Source organism: Haliotis cracherodii, unplaced genomic scaffold, assembly GCF_022045235.1.
Source record: "Haliotis cracherodii isolate W230 unplaced genomic scaffold, xgHalCrac1.p SCAF_11, whole genome shotgun sequence".
In the NCBI taxonomy this organism is placed as follows: domain Eukaryota; kingdom Metazoa; phylum Mollusca; class Gastropoda; order Lepetellida; family Haliotidae; genus Haliotis; species Haliotis cracherodii.
This window is the reverse complement of record NW_027266266.1, coordinates 20,522,539-20,535,019: the sequence shown is the minus strand read 5'-3', so window position 1 is coordinate 20,535,019 and position 12,481 is coordinate 20,522,539. Positions and strand designations below refer to the sequence as shown.

Below are 12,481 nucleotides of genomic sequence, written 5' to 3'. Positions count from 1 at the left end.
CCCAACTCACTCACTCACTCACTCATGTATGGAAACCGTTATATCACCCGACTCGGATCCTGCCTACGAGATACCACTAAATTCTCCGATCGCATACCGGGCTGCGCGTATCAATAGAGGAACCAGCTAAACTTTGAGCACTGAACGTTTTGGTATCTAAATATATCCTTTCACTCGGATCACACCTACACGACTTGAGAAGTTTGTTTATATTCCCGTTTATTTTCGTGAAGTTCTTTCCATAAGGTGCCAGGGTTAACGTTAATACTGGTGGGGGTTAAACGCCTTATCAGACGCGCGGGGAAAGTCGTATGCACGTGGAGACGAGGCTAACTGGATTAAACATTTAAGACTTCCAGGGTTACGTCTTTAGAACGTCGAGCTGTATATAGCTGTTAATTATTGAGTCTCATCATTTCTTCTAAAAAATTAAACTACGCTGATGCTAAGCTCGCATTAAGCCTCGTTTTTGTAAGCGTTACTTAAATTCTTTGAATTAAAACTACATCAGTTTAAAATCAAACGGCGAGGTTTGATAAAGTCCTTTTAGACCAACCATCTGCATAAATTAAGAAATTAGCCACACTTGCATAAGTTGTTGTGAAGGTTACCAGATGTGTTACCATATGAGAGCTAGACTTCGTTCATTTTGAAAATGACATGTTTTGGACTTTAGAGAAAACTAAATGTGTATTCGTATGGTTCACAATGTGAATACTGATTTGAGAGGTTTTCTTGAAGCATTTTGTGTATATATAAACATGAGACAATTTTTAACCCAATCTGATAATCTAAGGAGAAAAACAGGTAACGGGTGGCCAAGCCTACGGCGCCGCAATTTGCTATGCAGAGTTGCGTTTCTTTGGCACTCTGGACTCCTATCCCGGCTATGTTTCCGGTTTGTCAGCACCATACCTGTGCTCGTGGGTTTCACCAATGTGGTAAATGTCTGAGACCTGCATCGATTCGGGTGGGTGAAGTGAGTGAGTGGGTGGGGTGAGGGGGTGGGTTGAGTGGTGTTGGAGTGAGCGGGTGAGTGGTGTTGGAGTGAGGGGGTGAGTGGTGTTGGAGTGAGGGGTGGGGTGAGGGGTGATGGAGTGAGGGGGTAACTGGTGTTGAAGTGAGGGGTGGGGTGAGTGGTGATGGAGTGAGGGGTGGGGTGAGGGGTGATGGAGTGAGGGGGTAACTGGTGTTGAAGTGAGGGGTGGGGTGAGTGGTGATGGAGTGAGGGGGTGAGTGGTGTTGGAGTGAAGGGGTAGGGTGAGGGGGGCAGTGGTGATGGAGTGAGGGGTTGGGTGAGGGGGTAAGTGAGGGGTGGGGTGATGGAGTGAGGGGGTGAGTGGTGTTGGAGTGAGGGGTGGGGTGAGTGGTATTGGAGTGATGGGTGGGGTAAGTGGTGTTGGAGTGAGGGGTTGAGTGGTGATGGAGTGAGGGGGTGGTGTGAGTGGTGATGGAGTGAGGGGGTGAGTGGTGATGGAGTGAGGGGGTGGGGAGAGTGGTGATGGAGTGAGGGGGTGGGGTGAGTGGTGTTGGAGTGAGGGGGTGAGTGGTGTTGGAGTGAGGCGGTGGGGTGAGGGGGTCAGTGGTGATGTAGTGAGGGGTTGGGTGAGGGGGTAAGTGAGGGGTGGTTTTAGGGGGTGAGTGGTGATGGAGTGAGGGGGTGAGTGGTGTTGGAGTGAGGGATGGGGTCAGTGGTGTTGGAGTGAGGCGTTGAGTGGTGATGGAGTGAGGGGGTGAGTGGTGATGGAGTGAGGGGGTGAGTGGTGTTGGAGTGAGGGGGTGAGTTGTGTTGGAGTGAGGGGGTTGAGTGGTGTTGGAGTGAGGGGGTGAGTTGTGTTGGAGTGAGGGGTGGGGTGAGTGGTGATGGAGTGAGGGGGTGAGTGGTGATGGAGTGAGGGGGTTGAGTGGTGTTGGAGTGAGGGGGTGAGTTGTGTTGGAGTGAGGGGTGGGGTGAGTGGTGTTGGAGTGAGGGGTGGAGTGAGTGGTGTTGGAGTGAGGGGGTGAGTTGTGTTGGAGTGAGGGGTGGGGTGAGTGGTGATGGAGTGAGGGGGTGAGTGGTGAGGGAGTGAGGGGGTGAGTGGTGTTGGAGTGAGGGGTGGGGTGAGTTGTGTTGGAGTGAGGGGTGGGGTGAGTGGTGTTGGAGTGAGGGGGTTGAGTGGTGTTGGAGTGAGGGGGTGAGTGGTGTTGGAGTGAGGGGTGGGGTGAGTGGTGTTGGAGTGAGGGGGTTGAGTGGTGTTGGAGTGAGGGGGTGAGTGGTGTTGGAGTGAGGCGGTTGAGTGGTGTTGGAGTGAGGGGGTTGAGTGGTGTTGGAGTGAGGGGTGGGGTGAGTGGTGATGGAGTGAGGGGTTGGGTGAGTGGTGATGGAGTGAGGGGTGGGGTGAGTGGTGTTGGAGTGAGGGGTGGGGTGAGTGGTGTTGGAGTGAGGGTGTGAGTGGTGATGGAGTGAGGGGTGGGGTGAGTGGTGTTGGAGTGAGGGGTGGGGTGAGTTGTGTTGGAGTGATGGGTGGAGTGAGTGGTGTTGGAGTGAGGGGGTTGAGTGGTGTTGGAGTGAGGGGGTGAGTTGTGTTGGAGTGAGGGGTGGGGTGAGTGGTGTTGGAGTGAGAGGAGGGGTGAGTGGTGTTGGAGTGATGGGTGGGGTGAGTGGTGTTGGAGTGAGGGGGTGAGTGGTGATGGAGTGAGGGGGTGAGTGGTGATGGAGTGAGGGGGGTGAGTGGTGTTGGAGTGAGAGGAGGGGTGAGTGGTGTTGGAGTGAGAGGAGGGGTGAGTGGTGTTGGAGTGAGAGGAGGGGTGAGTGGTGTTGGAGTGAGGGGGTGAGTGGTGATGGAGTGAGAGGAGGGGTGAGTGGTGATGGAGTGAGAGGAGGGGTGAGTGGTGATGGAGTGAGGGGGTGAGTGGTGTTGGAATGAGAGGAGGGGTGAGTGGTGATGGAGTGAGGGGGTGAGTGGTGTTGGAATGAGAGGAGGGGTGAGTGGTGATGGAGTGAGGGGGTGAGTGGTGATGGAGTGAGGGGGTGAGTGGTGTTGGAGTGAGAGGAGGGGTGAGTGGTGTTGGAATGAGGGGTGGAGTGAGTGGTGTTGGAGTGAGAGGAGGGGTGAGTGGTGTTGGAATGAGAGGAGGGGTGAGTGGTGATGGAGTGAGGGGGTGAGTGGTGATGGAGTGAGGGGGTGAGTGGTGATGGAGTGAGGGGGTGAGTGGTGTTGGAGTGAGAGGAGGGGTGAGTGGTGTTGGAATGAGGGGTGGAGTGAGTGGTGTTGGAGTGAGAGGAGGGGTGAGTGGTGATGGAGTGAGGGGGTGAGTGGTGATGGAGTGAGGGGGTGAGTGGTGTTGGAGTGAGAGGAGGGGTGAGTGGTGATGGAGTGAGGGGTTGAGTGGTGTTGGAGTGAGGGGGTGAGTTGTGTTGGAGTGAGGGGTGGGGTGAGTGGTGTTGGAGTGAGAGGAGGGGTGAGTGGTGTTGGAGTGATGGGTGGGGTGAGTGGTGTTGGAGTGAGGGGGTGAGTGGTGATGGAGTGAGGGGGTGAGTGGTGTTGGAGTGAGAGGAGGGGTGAGTGGTGATGGAGTGAGGGGGTGAGTGGTGTTGGAGTGAGAGGAGGGGTGAGTGGTGTTGGAGTGAGAGGAGGGGTGAGTGGTGTTGGAGTGAGGGGGTGAGTGGTGTTGGAGTGAGGGGGTGAGTGGTGTTGGAGTGAGGGGGTGAGTGGTGATGGAGTGAGAGGAGGGGTGAGTGGTGTTGGAGTGAGAGGAGGGGTGAGTGGTGTTGGAGTGAGAGGAGGGGTGAGTGGTGTTGGAGTGAGGGGGTGAGTGGTGATGGAGTGAGAGGAGGGGTGAGTGGTGATGGAATGAGGGGTGGGGTGAGTGGTGTTGGAGTGAGGGGGTGAGTGGTGTTGGAGTGAGAGGAGGGGTGAGTGGTGTTGGAGTGAGGGGGTGAGTGGTGTTGGAGTGAGAGGAGGGGTGAGTGGTGATGGAGTGAGGGGGTGAGTGGTGTTGGAGTGAGAGGAGGGGTGAGTGGTGATGGAGTGAGAGGAGGGGTGAGTGGTGATGGAGTGAGGGGTGGGGTGAGTTGTGTTGGAGTGAGGGGTGGGGTGAGTGGTGATGGAGTGAGAGGAGGGGTGAGTGGTGATGGAGTGAGAGGAGGGGTGAGTGGTGATGGAGTGAGAGGAGGGGTGAGTGGTGTTGGAATGAGAGGAGGGGTGAGTGGTGATGGAGTGAGGGGGTGAGTGGTGATGGAGTGAGGGGGTGAGTGGTGTTGGAGTGAGAGGAGGGGTGAGTGGTGTTGGAATGAGGGGTGGAGTGAGTGGTGTTGGAGTGAGAGGAGGGGTGAGTGGTGATGGAGTGAGGGGGTGAGTGGTGATGGAGTGAGGGGGTGAGTGGTGTTGGAGTGAGAGGAGGGGTGAGTGGTGATGGAGTGAGGGGGTGAGTGGTGATGGAGTGAGGGGGTGAGTGGTGTTGGAGTGAGAGGAGGGGTGAGTGGTGATGGAGTGAGGGGGTGAGTGGTGATGGAGTGAGGGGGTGAGTGGTGTTGGAGTGAGAGGAGGGGTGAGTGGTGATGGAGTGAGGGGGTGAGTGGTGATGGAGTGAGGGGGTGAGTGGTGTTGGAGTGAGAGGAGGGGTGAGTGGTGTTGGAATGAGGGGTGTAGTGAGTGGTGTTGGAGTGAGAGGGTTGAGTGGTGTTGGAGTGAGGCGGTGAGTGGTGATGGAGTGAGAGGGTTGAGTGGTGATGGAGTGAGGGGGTTGAGTGGTGATGGAGTGAGGGGTGGGGTGAGTGGTGATGGAGTGAGGGGTGGGGTGAGTTGTGTTGGAGTGAGGGGTGGGGTGAGTGGTGTTGGAGTGAGGCGGTGAGTGGTGATGGAGTGAGGGGTGGGGTGAGTGGTGATGGAGTGAGGGGTGGGGTGAGTTGTGTTGGAGTGAGGGGTGAGGTGAGTGGTGATGGAGTGAGGGGTGGGGAGAGTGGTGATGGAGTGAGGGGTGGGGTGATGGAGTGAGGGGGTGGAGTGAGTGGTGTTGGAGTGAGGCGGTGAGTGGTGTTGGAGTGAGGGGTGGGGTGAGTGGTGATGGAGTGAGGGGTGGGGTGAGTTGTGTTGGAGTGAGGGGTGGGGTGAGTGGTGTTGGAGTGAGGGGGTGAGTGGTGATGGAGTGAGGGGGTGAGTGGTGTTGGAGTGAGAGGAGGGGTGAGTGGTGTTGGAGTGAGAGGAGGGGTGAGTGGTGTTGGAGTGAGGGGTGGGGTGAGTGGTGTTGGAATGAGAGGAGGGGTGAGTGGTGTTGGAGTGAGGGGTGGGGTGAGTGGTGTTGGAGTGAGAGGAGGGGTGAGTGGTGTTGGAGTGAGAGGAGGGGTGAGTGGTGTTGGAGTGAGGGGTGGGGTGAGTGGTGTTGGAGTGAGAGGAGGGGTGAGTGGTGTTGGAGTGAGGGGTGGGGTGAGTGGTGTTGGAGTGAGAGGAGGGTTGAGTGGTGATGGAGTGAGGGGTGGGGTGAGTGGTGTTGGAGTGAGAGGAGGGGTGAGTGGTGTTGGAGTGAGAGGAGGGGTGAGTGGTGTTGGAGTGAGGGGTGGAGTGAGTGGTGTTGGAGTGAGAGGAGGGGTGAGTGGTGTTGGAGTGAGGGGTGGGGTGAGTGGTGTTGGAGTGAGGGGTGGGGTGAGTGGTGTTGGAATGAGAGGAGGGGTGAGTGGTGTTGGAGTGAGGGGTGGGGTGAGTGGTGTTGGAGTGAGAGGAGGGGTGAGTGGTGTTGGAGTGAGAGGAGGGGTGAGTGGTGTTGGAGTGAGGGGTGGGGTGAGTGGTGTTGGAATGAGAGGAGGGGTGAGTGGTGTTGGAGTGAGGGGTGGGGTGAGTGGTGTTGGAGTGAGAGGAGGGGTGAGTGGTGTTGGAGTGAGAGGAGGGGTGAGTGGTGTTGGAGTGAGGGGTGGGGTGAGTGGTGTTGGAGTGAGAGGAGGGGTGAGTGGTGTTGGAGTGAGGGGTGGGGTGAGTGGTGTTGGAATGAGAGGAGGGTTGAGTGGTGATGGAGTGAGGGGTGGGGTGAGTGGTGTTGGAGTGAGAGGAGGGGTGAGTGGTGTTGGAGTGAGAGGAGGGGTGAGTGGTGTTGGAGTGAGGGGTGGGGTGAGTGGTGTTGGAGTGAGAGGAGGGGTGAGTGGTGTTGGAGTGAGGGGTGGGGTGAGTGGTGTTGGAGTGAGAGGAGGGGTGAGTGGTGTTGGAGTGAGGGGGTGGGTGAGTGGTGTTGGAGTGAGAGGAGGGGTGAGTGGTGTTGGAGTGAGGGGTGGGGGTGAGTGGTGTTGGAATGAGGGGTGGAGTGAGTGGTGTTGGAGTGAGAGGGTTGAGTGGTGTTGGAGTGAGGCGGTGAGTGGTGATGGAGTGAGGGGTGGGGTGAGTGGTGATGGAGTGAGGGGTGGGGTGAGTGGTGTTGGAGTGAGAGGAGGGGTGAGTGGTGTTGGAGTGAGGGGGTGAGTGGTGATGGAGTGAGGGGTGGGGTGAGTGGTGATGGAATGAGAGGAGGGGTGAGTGGTGTTGGAGTGAGGGGGTGAGTGGTGATGGAGTGAGGGGTGGGGTGAGTGGTGTTGGAATGAGGGGTGGAGTGAGTGGTGTTGGAGTGAGAGGGTTGAGTGGTGTTGGAGTGAGGCGGTGAGTGGTGATGGAGTGAGGGGTGGGGTGAGTGGTGATGGAGTGAGGGGTGGGGTGAGTTGTGTTGGAGTGATGGGTGGGGTGAGTGGTGTTGGAGTGAGGCGGTGAGTGGTGATGGAGTGAGGGGTGGGGTGAGTGGTGATGGAGTGAGGGGTGGGGTGAGTTGTGTTGGAGTGAGGGGTGGGGTGAGTGGTGTTGGAGTGAGGCGGTGAGTGGTGATGGAGTGAGGGGTGGGGTGAGTGGTGATGGAGTGAGGGGTGGGGTGAGTTGTGTTGGAGTGAGGGGTGGGGTGATGGAGTGAGGGGGTGGAGTGAGTGGTGTTGGAGTGAGGCGGTGAGTGGTGATGGAGTGAGGGGTGGGGTGAGTTGTGTTGGAGTGAGGGGTGAGGTGAGTGGTGATGGAGTGAGGGGTGGGGAGAGTGGTGATGGAGTGAGGGGTGGGGTGATGGAGTGAGGGGGTGGAGTGAGTGGTGTTGGAGTGAGGCGGTGAGTGGTGTTGGAGTGAGGGGTGGGGTGAGTGGTGATGGAGTGAGGGGTGGGGTGAGTTGTGTTGGAGTGAGGGGTGGGGTGAGTGGTGTTGGAGTGAGGGGTGGGGTGAGTGGTGTTGGAGTGAGGGGTGGGGTGAGTGGTGTTGGAGTGAGGCGGTGAGTGGTGATGGAGTGAGGGGTGGGGTGAGTGGTGTTGGAGTGAGGGGTGGGGTGAGTGGTGATGGAGTGAGGGGGTGGGGTGAGTGGTGTTGGAGTGAGGGGTGGGATGAGTGGTGTTGGAGTGAGGGGTGGGGTGAGTGGTGTTGGAGTGAGGGGTGGGGTGAGTGGTGTTGGAGTGAGGGGTGGGGTGAGTGGTGAGGGGTGCGGTGAGTGGTGATGGAGTGAGGGGGTGAGTGGTGTTGGAGTGAGGGGTGCGGTGAGTGGTGATGGAGTGAGGGGGGTGAGTGGTGTTGGAGTGAGGGGGTGGGGTAAGGGGGTGGTGTGAGTGGTGGGAGTGAGGGGGTGGGGTGAGGGGATAGGTGAGTGGTGTTGGAGTGGTAATGCTATTTTACTCACATAGCGTGAAAACGATTTGAAGGGGCGGTGATAAGATTTACAGTCGTATATTATCTCATCAAATTTAAGTGTTTAGTTTTTGGATATAGGTTTCATGCGTGCAGTTATTTGTCCCGTTTGTATATGTAATGTTTTTTTAATTAATTCTTTTTAGTTATTGTATATAATTTTTATTACATTTAATTAGTAGATCAAAGTTTTTCAAACGAGTAAGTGAATTGGATTAAACGCCGGTCTGAACAGTTATAGCACTGTGAGCCAGCATATAAAATAGTAGAAGACATGAAATAATTGAAAAAATGCCTGTTTTTGGCACTAAAAAACGACCCGTGAAGATCCGGGGTAGAATAGGTCTTCAGCAACCCATGCATGCCGTAAAAGGCGACTATGCTTGTCGTAAGAGGCGACTAACGGGATCGGGTGGTCAGGCTCGCGGACTTGGTTGATGCATGTCATCGTATCCCAATTGCTCAATGTTCATGATGTCAATCACTGGATTGTCTGGTCCAGACTCGATTATTTACAGACCCCCGTCATATATCAGGAAAACATGAAACTGAAACGGAAAACAACTGCACTAAAAGACTGGATAAACAGGCTTTCAGTCTTATATGCGTGCGTGTGTTTGTGTGTGCGCGTGTATGTGGATATGTGTACGTGTGTGTGTGGCTGTATCTATGTGTGTGCGTGCACGTGTGTGTTAATGTTTACCCGTTTGCAGTAGGGATTAAAATCCCTTCGTAAATAATGATCTAGAATCTCTTTGACAGATACATTATTTCCGAAACCTTGAAACACAGATACAAATTAGAAGACAAAATATAAGTACTTCAAAACTTAAATGTTGGAAAAAATAGGCTTCGTTAAAGTTCTATTTATCTTCAGACGAATGGAAACTCCTTCATGGTATGGAAAAGACACCTTTCAAACAAGCGTTAATGTATTTTCAGCCAATTATCCCCGCCTGTCCTGCTGGCGCCATGTAAAATGCTGACCAAATATGAACTCAGATCAGTCACTGGCAGAGTGAAGTCTCTAAGAAGCGTCTGGCAGAGTTCTTGTTTCGCAAGGAAACGCGAAACACATTATGATAGTAAAAACAAATATAGGTGTTCATAATGTTTCACCATGATGGCTACAGCTTTATCAGACGAACAGGCGGGAGTTTCTCAATAAGATTTGTTGCTGGGTAAATAGTCTCGCCCGCTAAAAGACGATCAACATATGCATAAACGGGTTTTACTGAAAATGTTTTTTTAATGAATAGTTTTTGTCAGTTAAACAGTGTTTTTTTTGTTATTTCCGAGCTTATTGTGAACGAGGTCTCAAAAGGTATCCAAGTAATGGATGCTCGCCACGTGAAGGCCACGTGCATGGGTTTGGTGCTTACATACAAGAAATCGAAGCAAGGGCAACACATGTATTCAAATTACAAACATTGGATTCTGACATGGGTAAGGGAGGCAAATCTGCGTTCCCACATTGAACCGTTTTTGTAATGAACTTTCAATATTTGTCAATATGTTGTGTTTTGAATATAGCGCTAGGTTATCCGTATATTTGCCCGTGTTATAATCACCATGGATACAATCTCATTAAAATCAGACCTTAGTTCTCGCTACCACTAACAAAGATCTGAAGACATCCCATTAGGGATCACGTCAGAAGGACCGACAAATCAGAGCGTCGTTTACCAGATCATGAAAGTGACAGTCGGAATGTGATTTCTAATCATGCAACATCGAAAACTCGAAAACACGGGGCTTTCCGAACGATAGTTTAACGACTGAATCCATACAATGTTTTTAAAGAGATTTACATGGATATTACCGTATAACACGCAATTACTGTATGACACGATATTACTCATGGGATGGGTATTGCAGGTTTAAAATGTATCACTTGCGATACCTATCACGATATACTGTAATATTTCTATTTTTTTAATTCAGAAGTTATTTGAAACATTAATGTAAGAACTGAAGTTCATAAATGGAACTTGTTAAAAAAACGAACATCAATATAAACAACAACTCTCAAAATCTTGTTCTCACGAACAACTTTGTCCCGTTTTAGCCACGTCTACTCAACTAGGTCATAAGGAGACTGAAACAAGTCTACATCTGGAGGGGCTCCTGTCTTACCTGGAAAGTTTAATGTTCACGTAATGGAGTGGTTATGCGCGGGTGCACTTCTTCACGGAACACGTGTGTATTGCGCGGTGCGTGACAGATGAATTGGTCATTAGGAGTTGGTTAACGAGCTACGAGAAATTAAGGCATGTGGTTATCTACACAATATTGACACAACACGAATTGTACTCTTGGAGGAGGATAGATAGATACATGGATGGATGGATGGAAAGATGATGGACGGATGGATGGATAGATAGATAGATAGATAGATCGATAGATAGATCGATAGATGATGGATGGATGGATGGATATATAGATAGATAGAGATGGATAGATAGATAGATAGATAGATAGATAAATAGACAGGTAGATGGTTATTCCTCACTGTTTTAACGCGCTGTGCCTATCTACGATCCGCTAGCCTGGCGTACTACATATAACCCATCCTGACTGGCTGACGGCTCCTCCATCATGGCATGTGTAACACTGAGCTAAATCTTAATGAGTTTAAGCTGTAGAGTCGGCAGATTCAAACATGGCATATATTAAGCACACATGCGTATTCCCGTTGATGCACGAAATATCAATAGCGTCAATTATTACGAAAACTTTTATAACTTACCTGTACTTCTTGTCCGTGGAAACATGGTATGGTGTCCAAGAATCTTCAGTCTGGAAATAGTTCCGTGTCTCTCAATAGGTGGAATCCATGAACTGTGACTTAAAAGCGCGTCTCCCTAAGACCTCCCTGGGAACTATGTGGGGCGTGAGTCTTCACCGACTGTGTCTACATGTCCGTTACCGTCCGACCTCATGGGGACGGCACATAGGTTATAATGTACCTCTCAAAGGAGATGGGTCCTCCTAAGACGTGAAAACTAGTGTGTTGGTAGGGATGGCGAGACTGACAGAGGGGCGTTATTTAATGGTGGTAGTAGTAGTAGTAGTAGTAGTAGTTGTAGTAGTAGTAATAGTAGTAGTAGTAATAGTAGTAGTAGTAGTTGTTGTAGTAGTAGTAATAGTAGTAATAGTAGTAGTAGTAGTAGCAGAAGTAGAAGTAGTAGTAGTGGTAGTGGTAGTAGTTCTGGTAGTTGTAGCAGCAGCAGTAGTAGTAGAAGTAGTAGTAGTAGTAGTAATAATAATAACAGTAGTTATAGCGTTATAGTTGTAGTAGTAGTTGCTGTTGTTGAACTGGTTAAAGTAGTTGTAGTAATAGTAGTCGTGGAAGTAGAAGTTGCTGCGGCATTAGAAGATGTCATAAAAGAGTTAACAGAAGTAAAAAGGTAGTACATGTAGTTGTTGCTTTAGCAGCAGTAGTAGTAATAGCAGCTGTAGTAGTAAAGTAGTAGTAGTTGTAGTATTAGTAGTAGTGGTAGAAGAAGAAGTAGTAGTACAGTAGTACAGGTGGACTTGTCAGAACATACAGGGGGACTTGTCAGAACATACAGGGGAACTTTTCAGATCATATAGGGGAACTTGTCAGATCATACAGGGGAACTTGTCAGAACATACAGGAGGACTTGTCAGATCATACAGGGGAACATGTCAGAGCATACAGGGGGACTTGTCAAAATATACAGGGGGACTTGTCAGAACATACAGGGGGACTTGTCAAAATATACAGGGGGACTTGTCAGAACATACAGGGGGACTTGTCAGAACATACAGGAGGACTTGTCAGAGCATACAGGGGGACTTGTCAGAACATATAGGGAAACATGTCAGATCATATAGGGGAACTTGTCAGATCATACAGGGGAACTTGTCAGAACATACAGGTGGTTGGAGTTGTCAGAACATACAGGGAACTCGTCAGAACATACAGGGCGACTTGTAGGAACATACAGGGTGGTTTGTAAGAACATACAGAGGAACTTGTCCGAACATACAGCGGAACTTGTCAGAATATACAGGGGAACTTGTCAGAACATACAGGTGGTTGGACTTGTCAGAACATACAGGGAACTCATCAGAACATACAGGGGGACTTGTCAGAACATACAGAGGAACTTGTAAGAACATACAGGGAACTTGTCAGATGATACAGGCGGTTGGTCTTGTCAGAACATAGAGGGGAACTTGTCACATCATACAGGGGAACTTGTCAGATCATACAGGTGGGGGAAAATGCATAAATGCAACCCTAATTTCATGCCTAATAACTTCCAGCGCTGTCGTTCAATCAAGGCTGATTCATTAATTCCTTCATACAGCTCGAGTTATCTCATTAACTAATACACAAGGTAAAGTATACCGTGTAACCAATTCCCCGAATACTGCACCGACTGCCTCAGAACAGAAGGGGGATATATATGTGATATACGCCCGGGATATAGGATACACACCGGGGAGTTATTGGTTTCTGTGGCACTGTTGATATAAGACTGTTTCTCCTGAAATATCCCACGGGCAACTTGCAACATTTTACATTGATGAGGGTTTGGCTCTTTAGGGAAGAATTTAGTAGCTGATAATACCTCGTTGTAGATGTAGACGCGTTCTTTTACGTCACCCCTGGAATGAGGGGTGTAACTGCCGACGGCTGTATCAACATCAGGCGAAGACATCAACACCGCCATCATCAGGTGAGGCTGGCAACGTGATCAAAGAGTGTGCATCAACGTCAAACGTTACAGAATTAGAAGGATGCGTCAAGAATACTTTTCAACGAAACATTGCTTTAAAATAATGGAAACGATGACGAT

General features: G+C 51.1%; 1 protein-coding gene across 1 annotated transcript in view; it reads right to left on the bottom strand.

The window, feature by feature from the left end:
* The window catches only part of LOC139456315 (sodium-dependent dopamine transporter-like), a 127,931-nt gene extending 117,318 nt beyond the window's left edge, over positions 1-10,613 (bottom strand). The window contains exon 1 of the mRNA XM_071237944.1: positions 10,399-10,613. The gene's annotated coding sequence lies outside the window, so the exon portion shown is untranslated. The remainder of the gene's footprint in view (positions 1-10,398) is intronic.
* Positions 10,614-12,481: the final 1,868 nt, after the last annotated feature.